Here is a 14,169-nt window from a genome sequence, read left to right as displayed (position 1 = left end):
GAATGGGATCAGTTTCTTTATTTGTCTTTCTGATGCTTCATTATTAGTGTATAAGAATGCAACTGAGTTCTGTACATTGATTTGGTATCCTGCAACTTTGCTAAATTCATGCATCAGTTCTAGCAGACTTCTGGTGGAGTCTATCAGATTTCCCATGTATAATATCATGTCATCTGCAAAAAGTGAAAGATTAACTTCATCTTTGCCCATTTTGATGCCTTTGATTTCCTTTTGTTGTCTGATTGCTGATGCTAGAACTTCCAACACTATGTTAAACAACAGCGGTGAGAGTGGACATCCCTGTCGTGTTCCTGATCTCAGGGAAAAAGCTCTCAGTTATTCCCCATTGAGGATGATGTTAGCTGTGGGCTTTTCATAAATGGCTTTTATGTTGTTTAAGTGTGTTCCTTCTATCGCGACGTTCTCAAGTCTTTTTATCAAGAAAGGGTGCTGGATTTTGTCAAAGGCCTTTTCTGCGTCGATTGACAGGATCATATGGTTCTTCTCTTTTATTAATGTGATGTATCACATTGATTGATTTGCGAATGTTGAACCAGCCCTGCATCCCAGGAATGAATCCCACTTGATCATGGTGAATAATTCTTTTTATATGCTGTTGAATTTGATTTGCTAGTATCTTATTGAGAATATTTGCATCCATATTCATCAGGGATATTGGCCTGTAGTTCTCTTTTCTTACTGGGTCTCTGTCTGGTTTAGGAATCAAAGTAATACTGGCTTCATAGAATGAGTCTGGAAGTTTTCCTTCCCTTTCTATTTTTTGGAATAGCTTGAGAAGGATAGAAATTATCTCTGCTTTAAACGTCTGGTAGAACTCCCCTGGGAAGCCATCTGGTCCTGGACTCTTATTTGTTGGAAGAGTTTTGATGACTGATTCAATTTATTTGCTGGTTATGGGTATGTTCAAGCTTTCTATTTCCTCCTGATTGAGTTTTGGAAGAGTGTGGGTGTTTAGGAATTTGTCCATTTCTTCCAGGTTGTCCAGTTTGTTAGCATATAATTTTTCATAGCATTCCCTGGTAATTGCTTGTATTTCTGAGGGATTGGCTGTAATAATTCCATTCTCATTCATGATTTTATCTATTTGGGTCATCTCCCTTTTCTTTTTGAGAAGCCTGGCTAGAGGTTTATCAATTTTGTTTATTTTTTTAAAAAAACCAACTCTTGGTTTTGTTGATCTGCTCTACAGTTTTTGTAGATTCTATATGGTTTATTTCTTCTCTGATCTTTATTATTTCTCTTCTTCTGCTGGGTTTAGGCCGTCTTTGCTGTTTTGCTTCTCTTTCCTTTAGGTGTGGTGTTAGATTTTGTATTTGGGATTTTTCTTGTTTCTTGAGATAGGCCTGGATTGCAATGTATTTTCCTCTCTGGACTGACTTCGCTGCATCTCAAAGCATTTGGATTGCATTTTCATTTTCATTTGTTTCGATATATTTTTTTTAATTTTTTTCTCTAATTGCCTGGTTGACCCATTCATTCTTTAGTAGGGTATTCTTTAACCTCCATGCTTTTGGAGGTTTTCCAGACTTTTTCCTGTGGTTGATTTCAAGCTTCACAGCATTGTGGTCTGAAAGTATGCATGGTATGATCTCAATTCTTGTATACTTATGAAGGGCTGTTTTGTGACCCAGTATGTGATCTATCTTGGAGAATGTTTCATGTGCACTTGAGAAGAAAGTATATTCTGTTGCTTTGGGATGCAGAGTTCTAATATATCTGTCAATTCTATCTGATCCAATGTATCATTCAGGGTCCTTGTTTCTTTATTGACTGTGTTCTAGATGATCTATCCATTGCGGTAAGTGGAGTGTTAATGTCCCCTGCAATTACCACATTCTTATCAATAAAGGTTGCTTATGTTTGTGAGTAATTGTTTTATATATTTGGGGGCTCCGGTATTCGGTGCATAGACATTTATAATTGTTAGCTCTTCCTGATAGGTAGACCCTGCGATTATTATATAATGCCCTTCTTCATCTCTTGTTACAGCCTTTAATTTAAAGTCTAGTTTGTCTGATATAAGTATGGCTATTCAAGCTTTCTTTTGACTTCCAGTGGCATGATAAATAGTTCTCCATCCCCTCAGTCTCAATCTGAATGTGTCCTCAGGTCTAAAATGAGTCTCTTGTAGACAGCAAATAGATGGGTCTTGTTTTTTTATCCATTCTGATACCCTATTTCTTTTGGTTGGCGCATTTCGTCCATTTTCATTCAGTGTTATTATAGAAAGATATGGGTTTATAGTCATTGTGATGTCCGTAGGTTTCATGCTTGTAGTGATGTCTCTGGTACTTTGTCTCACAGGATCCCTCTTAGGATCTCTTGTAGGGCTGGTTTAGTGGTGACGAATTCCTTCAGTTTTTGTTTGTTTGGGAAGACCTTTTTCTCTCCTTCTATTCTAAATGACAGATTTGCTGGATAAAGGATTCTCGGCTGCATATTTTTTCTGTTCACCACATTGAAGATCTCCTGCCATTCCTTTCTGGCCTGCCAAGTTTCAGTAGAGAGATCGGTCGCGAGTCTTATAGGTCTCCCTTTATATGTTAGAGCACGTTTATCTCTAGCTGCTTTCAGAATTTTCTCTTTATCCTTCTATTTTGCCAGTTTCACTGTGATATGTCATGCAGAAGATCGATTCAAATTACGTCTGAAGGGGGTCTCTGTGCCTCTTGGATTTCAGTCCCTTTTTCCTTCCCCAGATCTGGGAAGTTCTCATTTATTATTTCTTCAAGTACACCTTCAGCACCTTTCCCTCTCTCTTCCTCCTCTGGAATACCAATTATGCGTATATTATTTCTCTTTAGTGCATCACTTAGGTCTCTAATTTTCCCCTTGTACTCCTAGATTTTTTAACTCTCTTTTTCTCAGCTTCTTCTTTTTCCATAATTTTATCTTCTAGTTCACCTATTTTCTCCTCTGCCTCTTCAATCTGAGCCGTAGTTGTCTCCATTTTATTTTGCAACTCGTTGATAGCATTTTTAAGCTCCTCCTGGCTGTTCCTTGGTTCCTTGATCTCTGTAGCAAGAGATTCTCTGCTGTCCTTTATACTGTTTTCAAGCCCAGTGATTAGTTTTATGATTATTATTCTAAATTCACTTTCTGTTATTTTGTTTAAATCATTTTTGATCAGTTCGTTAGCTGTTGTTATTTCCTGTACGTTTTTCTGAATGGAATTCTTCCATTTCATCATTTTGAATAGACCCTGGAGTGGTGCGGAACTGCGGGGTACTTCCCCTGTGCTGTCTTGAATAACTTGCATTGGTGGGCGGGGCTGCAGTCAGACCTGATGTCTGCCCCCAGCCCACCTCTGGGGCCACAGTCAGACTGGTGTGTGCCTTCTCTTCCCCAGACTAAGACAGCTGGATTCACTGTGGGGTGGCCTGGCCTCTCTGGGCTACTTGCACACTGCAAGGCTTGTGGTCCTGGGGATCTGGTGTATTAGCTGGGGTGGATAGGCAAGGTGCACAGGGGTGGGAGGGGCAGGCTTAGCTCACCTCTCCTCCATGATCTGCTTTGGGAGTGGCCCTGCAGCAACAGTAGGGAGTCAGACCCGCCAGAGGGATGGATCCGCAGAAGCACAAATTTGGGTGTTTGCGCGGTGCAAGCAAATTCCCTGGCAACAACTGGTTCCCTTTGGGATTTTGGCTGGGTGATGGGCGAGGGAGATGGCGCTGGCGAGTGCCTTTGTTCCCCACCAAGCTGGGCTCTGTCGTCCGTGGCTCAACAACTCTCCCTCCCGTTGTCCTCCAGCCCTCCCGTTCTCCGAGCAGAGCTGTTAGCTTATAACCTTCCAGATATCAAGTCCCGCTTGCTGTCAGAACACACTCCATCAGGCCCCTCTGCTTTTACAAGTCAGACTTGGGGGCTCTGCATGGCCCACGGGCCGCCCCTCCGCCCTGGCTCCCTCTTGCCAGTCCATGGAGCGCGCACCGCCTCTCCGCCCTTCCTACCCTCTTCTGTGGGCCTCTCGTCCGTGCTTGGCTCTGGAGACTCATTTCTGCTAGTCTTCTGGTGGTTTTCTGGGTTAATTAGGCAGGTGTAGATGGAATCTAAGTGATCAGTAGGACGCGCGGTGAGCCCAGCGTCCTCCTACACAGCCATCTTCCCAGGGTCCCCTGTTTTTATTTATTTTTGAAGGAAAAAGAGGCAGAGCACGAGCGGGGGGAGAGCAGAGAGGGAGACACAGAATTCGAAGAACGCTCCAGGCTCTGAGCTGTCAGCACAGAGCCCCATGTGGGACTTGAACTCACAAACCAGGAGATCGTGACCTGAGCTGAAGTTGGACGCCTAGCTGGCTGAGCCACCCAGGCACCCTTAGAAGCCATTTTGATGAGTTTATTTTTCTTAAGAAAATAGGAAGTGGTTAAAGTGGTTTAAAGACCCTGACATCATGGAGGAGAATGCCCTATTAGAAGGAAAATTATAGACATGTATACCAGTAAAGAAACTATCACAGTAACCCATGGAGAGAATGGATGAGACCTGAAAGTAGTGCCAGTGGTGTTAGAGAAGAGAGAATGTATTAAATAGAGTTTGGAAGTGGAATCAATAAGATTAGGTATGTCATTTCTAATTATTTCTTGTGTTTTAGTAGTCAGTGAATACTTATTGAGCACATATACATTCTATTTATACAAAAATGAACAAGGCATGATGTCCCTGCTTATGAATAGAGGAGATGAGACATCTAAGGGATGAGAGAAGGGCAGGAATCTTGCTACGAGCTAAGTGCTGTCAAAGTGGTGAGAAAGACAGCATCACTTCTACTTGTTGTAATTTGTAAGGTTAGGGAGAAGCAAGGTAGAGATGTTTTATACAGAAGGATGCCTAAACCAGAATGTCAGGGCTTGAAATTTTTATGGTTTTCGGCTAGAAGAAATATTCCAGAAATTTTAAACAATATCTTAGTCTATTTGATGAAGAAAATATTTAAGGTAGCTTATTATCATTACCAGGAGGTTGCTAGGTGAATATGTAACCTGTAGTAGGAGAATTAATTGGGTCATCTTATTAGCTACAGTCGGAATGTTTGTATCCTTCCAAAATGCATGTGTTGAAAGCCTAATGGCCAAGGTGATAGTATTAGGAGGTGGGACTTTTGTGGGGGGATGAGGTCATGAGGGCAGTACCCTCAATAATGGGATTAGCACCCTTATAAAAGAAGCCCCAGAGAGTTAACCACCCCCTTCCACTATGGAGGATACAACAACAAGTCTGCAACCTGAAAGAGTACCTTCACCAGAACCCAACCATGCTGGTTTCCTGATCTTAGACTTCCAACCTCCAAAACTGTGAGAAATAAATTTCTGTTGTTTATAAGCCACCCGGTTTCCGATATTTTGTTATAGCAGCCAAAACAGACTAAGACAGCTACTGTCTTTGAATTTTTGGAAAACCTTCCTGAAGCAGTGAGATCTAGAGGATAAATAAGAATCACCACAAAGATCAAGGAAAATAATTTTTCAGATAGCAGAAGCAGAATGATTGAAGACAATGATGTGAGAAATTGCTCAGTGCAAACTCAATGAAGCCTATCACATGACTGTGAAAGAGAGGATGATGTGGAGAGTGGAGAGTTGAGGTTGGATGTGAGAGGTTATATAAGTCATTTGAAGATTTTGGACTTCACCCTGAAGCCAGCTGCAGCTTGTTGAATTGTTTTAAGGATAGGCCTGACCTGATCAATTTTTCATTTTTTGATCCCTCTGTCTGCAGGTTGGAGTGTTATTGGAAGGCAACAAGACTGAAGGCAGGGAGACCAGACAGGAGGTTCTTGCAATTTTTCTAGGCAAGAAGTGACAGTGGATAATGACAGTAAACAAGGAGAAAAATATTTAAATGTCAAATCAATAAAATGTGGCAACTTATTGAATACAGGTGTGGAGTGAGTCTAAGATGACTCCGTGTATCTGGCTTGAGCAACTGGGTGGGCAATATTATTCACTGGTATGTTAAACACTGGAACAAACACAGACTACTAGGATGGAAAAGACAATGAGTTCTGTTTGGCACAGGTTGCATTTCAGTTGCTTGTGTGACATCCAAATGGAAATACAAGTTGGCACTTGAATATACAGATCTAGGGTTCAGAGTGGAGGCTAGGCTAGTGAACGCTATTTGAGAGGCTCAGGCATACTAATGAAAATCTCTTCAATTACTTCTATAGATAGTGAATAATGTCCACTTTGAACGAATTGTAATTATTTACTTTCTTAGAAGATAATCTTGGGGCGCTTGGGTGGCTCAGTAGGTTAAGCGTCCGACTTCAGCTCAGGTCATGATCTCATGGTCCGTGAGTTCGAGCCCCGCATCGGGCTCTGTGCTGACAGCTCAGAGCCTGGAGCCTGCTTCACATTCTGTGTCTCCCTCTCTCTCTGGCCCTCCCCCGTTCATGCTCTGTCTCTGTCTCAAAAATAAATAAACATTAAAAAAATTAAAAAAAAGAAGATAATCTTATTTTATGCTTATTTACTGGTTTCAGTAATCAGAAAACTATCATGGAGCCTAGCATTTGATCTGGATTTCTCAAAGGCAAAGATGGTGATAAAAAAGAGTACTAGGCAAAGAGGAGAGAGAAAAACAACTGTTTGGGAAAGATGAGTCTACCAAATTGACTATAAGGATTATATATGTATTCAAGTTACTATGTGCTAAGAATTACGCTAGACACTGGGAATGTAAAGTTGAATAAGGTGTGGGGTCTGTACTTCTTTACGAAACCCTCCCCCAACTCCCACACTGAATTAGGAGCACTTCTTCTGTGTTTCCTTAGTACCCTCTGCTAAGTCTTGTTATTGCTTTTAGCTACATTGTATTCAAGTTATTAATTTCTTGTGTCAGAATCCTCCACTATAACAAGTTTTTTTTTTCCTGTCTCATTTACCATGTGTTCCTTTTGCCTATCACAGTCACCAGTCATGGAAAATACTCAATAAATATTAATTGAAATGAACTAAACTGGAACCAAGATGCTTACAGTCTAGTGAGGAAACTGTGGAAGCTAAAACTGGAAAGAAACATATCTCAGAGAGATCTAAATGTCAAGAGAAAATGTTAGGATTATATTGGTAGGCAATGGAGTGTCAACAAAAGTTTTTGAGGCTGATTTTGAAACAAAGTGTGTTCTGACAATATTGATCTAGTAACCACATCTAGAATGCATCCAAGGAAGCAATATATTAGCCAAAGAAGTACATAGCACAGCCCTCTGGCACATAGTAGGTATTCAGTAGATATTTACAGAAAAATGGATTGAACTCGGGGAAGAAAATAAAGGGACAGATGAAAATATTAGCTAAGGTTTGGATGCATGCTCAGATACCGATCTAAGAATACTTCTGCCACCAACAGCATTATGTATATTTTATACTGTCGTAGTGTGAACCTGTTATAATATGGTCTCGCTGCGGCAGCATAAACTATTTTGTCCCCCACATGTCTTTTTAAAGGTTCTTTCAATGAATTAATTTTAAAGAAATGGCATTATTTTACATAATTTCACTGGGGACTCAGATCACTTAACTGCATGATTAATAAGAACATGCATGCCATACCTAAACACTGAATGTTTCAATTTCACAGAGGAAACAGCTTTAATAGTGATTAGTGTGTGTGAAAATTCTCCAGTGTGCAAGACTGGCTATTATTGATCAAAATGGACATCATTCTACTGCCTTTGTTATTCTGTTGTGGAGGCTCCTAGACATTTTCATTCAATTATGGTTGTTACACAGCTGTTCTGCTTTCTCATAACTTGCTTGCTGGTGCCAAATAGTGTACACAGTCAGAACATCCTATCTCTAGATCCCTTTAGCCTAAAACCCAGTGACAATAAGCTGAGGTTTATCTCTGGATCTGATTAATATGTGGATCCAATTATTGTTTTGTATGGGCTTGGTTTTCCTAAGTCAAGACTATGAATCTATTTTGCACCTCGCTGAGTTTTAGAATGCTACAATCAAATTGGCCAGTCAAACGGAATGGACAAATTGTATTCAACAAAAACCAACAAGAAAGAAGGGAATGCAATTTTCTCTTTCCTTTGGAAGACACTGGTTTATGGAAATACTACATTCTGGTAAATGTTATAAGTTTTTATTATGAAGACATTGGATTTATTTGAAATCCATTAAAAAAAAATCAATGTGTCTATTCCACCTGAGGGTCATTTTATGCTGAAAACAAATAGCATTATTTTTCTAATATTGAAATAAGATCTGCCATTACTAAAATAAATAATATATTTCAATACAAGGAAAAGGAAATGTGTCTAAATCAGTTTCATTTCTTATGATTTATTTTATTTGCTTTATATTATTTTATCTCTTTTTGAATGAAGTTAAGTTTTTATTTTTTATTCTGCTTAGCTCTTGTAATTTGGCCCATTTCTGCCTCAAACTCTTGTAATTTGGCCCATTTCTGCCTCAAACAAGTCTTAGCTGGCTTGTGTACATCTGTACTAAAAACATTAGCCTTAAGTGAGACCAAGATGGAAAGCAGCACGGCTGCCTAAGCTCTCTATAATAAGCAGATTAGAACATGCCCATGTGTTCAAGCCCTAAAGGTAACCAGGAAGAGAGCAACTACTGAAAATCAGGCAAAGTTCACTTAAGAGAGTATCCAAGACTTTTAAATCGAAGAATAAAAAGTAAGTTTTTACCTCTGTTCTATGTCGATGAAAAAAATATATACATGAGTATACTAATTTGTGCAAAAAGAAATACAGAAGGGATAAAACATAAAATAATGGTATTGATTACCCAGAAGAGATGAGAGGGAATGGGGTAGGAAGGACGAGGAGAAAGAAATAGAATAAAAGAGATGGAGTCACAACTCTGAATATGCTTTTTTGTAGATTTCTCACTTGGAACCATGATAATGTTTCACATGGTCAAAAAATAAATAAATGAAAGTAATAAGAATATGGGACAGCCCAAAATGGAATACAAACAAAAATAAATGAACTTAATATCGTTTCAAATGAATAAGGCAATAACCCCGAATGGAAAAAGAAAACAAATTTTGTAACATAGGAATACATTATTTCAACTATATACATTCCAGTTAAAGGTAAAAGAACTATAATTACATACGAACCCTTGTTAAGTGAGTTTGTTTCTTTACAGTGCTATAATTAGCAAATCTGAAAACACTTTATGCACATTTTAGTATGGAGCAAAGAAGTAAATATATTGTGGATAATGAGACCTTTCTCACTGTGGAAAGGAGGTGTAAATACAGAAAGGGGGAAGAGAATGAACGCTGTGGTATTGGGTTGGAAGTACAGGTATTAGTATTTACTCATGTGTTTTAATAGACAGGTAACATAGATTAGATAGGTAGACGATAAATTACAGATGAGTAAATAGATGATAAAGATTAGGTAGGTAGGTAGGTAGATAGATAGATGATAGATGATAGAAAGATGACAGATACATATGTTTATAAATATACATATATATGTATATATATATTTCCTAGCTTTGCAGAAAGGGCTCAGAAATAATAATACCCCACAGTAATGAGCAAAACTAGTGTCCAATCTTAGTTACTAAATATAAATTTCTATTAAAAGGAACCAGAGCTTCTTGGAGCTGATTTTAGAGCTGGGGCTGAGAAAGTAGAAAATGAGCCTTGAAACAACTTGCTGTGCCAGAAGAAAGAGAGTGCTCATCGAAGGATGAGGTAATCTTAGAGAGGACACAACATCCAACCTGAGGGACTCCCATTGGCTAAATATAAGACACTTTAAACAAAAAAATAAATTAAAGAAATGGATTCACCCATAGAATAAAATTAGAACATACAAGTCAATATTAATATAAGTAAATGTCTGAAGAAAGAAGAAAGAAGGAAAGAAACAAAGAAAGAAAGAAAGAAAGAAAGAAGAAGAAAGAAAGGAAGAAAGGAAGAAAGGAAGAAAGAAAGAAAGAAAGAAAGAACAAACTTCTTTCTTGCAGTAGATTTCAAACTAATAAACACAGAAGGAATAATATGGTTCACTGAGGAGAGTATATATATTTATATCCTCTCTTCTGTAGTATTCTTGAAAACAGACTCATAATCTGAATCTAATCAAAAAGAAACAGCAGGTAAAAATAAATTGAGGAATATTCTACAAAATAAGTGGCCCATCCTCTTTAAAACTGTCAAGGTCATGAAAGACAAAGAAAGGTTGAGAACCATTCCAGATTAAAGGAGCCTAAAGAGACATGACAAGAAAATTCAGTGAGTGATTCTAGATCAGATTCTAAGACGAAAATTTCTCTTTTGGTATAAAAGACACATTAGTGGGACACACACATACTAACATAGACAGGGACTACAAAAATGGTAAAAGGTGAAAGTGGGGAATCTGGCATCTGAGTGAAAGGAATATGAGAATTCTTTGTATTAATTTTTCAATCCTCTGTAAGCCTGAAATTATGTTGTAATAAATTTTTAAAATGTGAACATAAAATTATTAAAATAGACCTAATCCAGTGTTGAGATGTTTTCTATCTGGATTAATAGAATCTCTTGCAAATTTAAGCAAGTGAACCATAAAGGAAGTGACTCTCACTGTCAGAGTAGTTTGAATTAAATCATTCTGTGACCTGTTTTTTCCTTTATTTCTTATTCAGGGTTATTAGTATGGGGAGTATGAAAGACCCACAGAAAGATAATGTTAGATTGGCTTCAGTAACAACAAGGACTAACATTACCTTTTCTATACTGTCTTGGCACTGATTTTACCTTAGCTCTTCTCTTTTCATTTAGGTAGAAACCTAAATTTTAAAATTAAAATCAAAATATAAACTTAATAAAGTCTCTCATTATTGAGGAGTCTTCCCGCTCTTGTATAAACTTTTAGGACTTCTCATTGTTCAGTCAATTCTAATCCATGCCTTTGGAAAGTTCACACTCTTAAAATAAACCAGGGTGGGGGAAAATTAATGAGATTGAATAGTTCCTTCAGACTTAACACTAGCACAACCACAGTTCTGGATCAAACATTTTCTTTCTTTAATGAAAAAGTATATTTGGAAAAGCAAAATAACTTAAAATATTTTTTAAAGTGAAAAAATAAAAGCAGAGTTCATTTGTTATTTATTTTGCTTCTTGAGGTAGGCCTGTATTAATATATACTTCTCTCTTAGGCCCACTTTCGCTTTATCCCAAAGGTTTTGGACCATTGTGTTTTCATTTTCTTTTGTTTCCATGTAATTTTTTTTTAATTCTTGGTTGACCTATTAATTGTTTAGTAGCATTTTGTTTAACATCCGTGTATTTGTAGACTTTCCAGATTTTTCTTGTGGTTGGCTTCTAGTTTGACACCATTATCATCAGAAAAGGTGCATGGTATGATGTCAATATTTTTTATATTTGTGGAGGCCTGTTTTGTGTCTTAATATGTGATTTATTCTGGAGAATGTTCCTTATGCACTTTAAAAGAACGTATTAGTATTGAATATTCTGAAAATATATTAAGTCTATCTGTTCCAGTGTGTCATTCAAAGCCATTGTTTCCCTGTTGATTTTCTGTTTAGATGATATGTCCAGTGATGTAAGTGGGATGTTAAAGTCCCTTACTATTATTGTATTAATATCAATTAGTTCCCCTATGTTTGTTATTGTTCTATATATTTGAGTTCGTGATGCTAGGTGCAGAAATATTTACACTGTCATATCTTCTTGTTGGCCTTTCCCCTTTATGATTATATAATGCCCATCTTTATCTCTTTTTGCCATCTTTGTTTTAAGATCTAGTTTGTCCAATGTAAGTATTGCTAATCTGGCTTTCTTTTGACATCCATTTGCATGATAAATGTTTCTCCACCTGTTCACTTCCAATCTGCAGGTGTCTTTAGGTCTAAAATGAGTCTCTTATAGGTAGCATATATATGGGTCTTATTTTTTTTATTCACTCTAACATCCTGTGTCTTTTGATTAGAGTGCTTATCCACTTACATTCAAAGTAATTATATATATATATATATATATATATACACATATATTGCAATTTTATTACTTGTTTTGCCACTGATTCTGAAGATTTTCTCTGATCGTTTCTTGACTTGTTACTTTTGGTCTCTCCTTTAAGGAACGAGAAAAATAACAACAAATGAAGCCTAAGCCAGCAGAAGGAAAGAAATAATAAAGATTAGAGCAGAAATAATTGACACAGAAACTTAAAAAAACAACAACAATAGAATAGATCAATGAAGCCAGGAGCTTGTTCTTTGAAAAAATTATAAAAATTGATAAAATTCTAGCCAGAATTACCAAAAAGAAAAAAATACAGGAACCAAATAAATAGAGTCACAAATGAGAGAGAAGAAATAACAACCAACACCACAAATATACAATTATAAGAGAACATTATGAAAAACTATATGCCAACAAATGGGCAAACCTGGAAGAAATGGATGAATCCTTAGAAACATATAAACAACCAAAAGTGAAACAAGAAGAAATATAAAACTTTATTTTTTTTTTATATGAAGTTTATTGACAAATTGGTTTCCATACAACACCCAGTGCTCATCCCAAAAGGTGCCCTCCTCAATACCCATCACCCACCCGCCCTTCCCTCCCACCCCCCATCAACCCTCAGTTTGTTCTCAGTTTTTAACAGTCTCTTATGCTTTGGCTCTCTCCCACTCTAACGTCCTTTTTTTTTTTTTTTTTTTTTCCTTCCCCTCCCCCATGGGTTCCTGTTAAGTTTCTCAGGATCCACATAAGAGTGAAACCATATGGTATCTGTCTTTCTCTGTATGGCTTATTTCACTTAGCATCACACTCTCCAGTTCCATCCACGTTGCTACAAAAGGCCATATTCATTTTTTCTCATTGCCACGTAGTATTCCATTGTGTATATAAACCACAATTTCTTTATCCATTCATCAGTTGATGGACATTTAGGCTCTTTCCATAATTTGGCTATTGTTGAGAGTGCTGCTATGAACATTGGGGTACAAGTGCCCCTATGCATCAGTACTCCTGTATCCCTTGGGTAGATTCCTAGCAGTGCTATTGCTGGGTCATAGGGTAGGTCTATTTTTAATTTTCTGAGGAACCTCCACACTGCTTTCCAGAGCGGCTGCACCAATTTGCATTCCCACCAACAGTGCAAGAGGGTTCCCGTTTCTCCACATCTTCTCCAGCATCTATAGTCTCCTGATTTGTTCATTTTGGCCACTCTGACTGGCGTGAGGTGATACCTGAGTGTGGTTTTGATTTGTATTTCCCTGATAAGGAGCGACGCTGAACATCTTTTCATGTGCCTGTTGGCCATCTGGATGTCTTCTTTAGAGAAGTGTCTATTCATGTTTTCTGCCCATTTCTTCACTGGGTTATTTGTTTTTCGGGTGTGGAGTTTGGTGAGCTCTTTATAGATTTTAGATACTAGCCCTTTGTCCGATATGTCATTTGCAAATATCTTTTCCCATTCCGTTGGTTGCCTTTTAGTTTTGTTGGTTGTTTCCTTTGCTGTGCAGAAGCTTTTTATCTTCATAAGGTCCCAGTAATTCACTTTTGCTTTTAATTCCCTTGCCTTTGGGGATGTGTCGAGTAAGAGATTGCTACGGCTGAGGTCAGAGAGGTCTTTTCCTGCTTTCTCCTCTAAGGTTCGGATGGTTTCCTGTCTCACATTTAGGTCCTTTATCCATTTTGAGTTTATTTTTGTAAATGGTGTGAGAAAGTGGTCTAGTTTCAACCTTCTGCATGTTGCTGTCCAGTTCTCCCAGCACCATTTGTTAAAGAGGCTGTCTTTTTTCCATTGGATGTTCTTTCCTGCTTTGTCAAAGATGAGTTGGCCATATGTTTGTGGGTCTAGTTCTGGGGTTTCTATTCTATTCCATTGGTCTGTGTGTCTGTTTTTGTGCCAATACCATGCTGTCTTGATGATGACAGCTTTGTAGTAGAGGCTAAAGTCTGGGATTGTGATGCCTCCTGCTTTGGTCTTCTTCTTCAAAATTCCTTTGGCTATTCGGGGCCTTTTGTGGTTCCATATGAATTTTAGGATTGCTTGTTCTAGTTTCGAGAAGAATGCTGGTGCAATTTTGATTGGGATTGCATTGAATGTGTAGATAGCTTTGGGTAGTATTGACATTTTGACAATATTTATTTTTCCAATCCATGAGCAGGGAATGTCTTTCCATTTCTTTA

The sequence above is a fragment of the Lynx canadensis genome, chromosome X (genome assembly GCF_007474595.2).
Source record: "Lynx canadensis isolate LIC74 chromosome X, mLynCan4.pri.v2, whole genome shotgun sequence".
Taxonomy (NCBI): Eukaryota; Metazoa; Chordata; class Mammalia; order Carnivora; family Felidae; genus Lynx; species Lynx canadensis.
The sequence above is the reverse complement of the archived record's forward strand: the minus strand, read 5'-3'. Positions refer to the sequence as shown.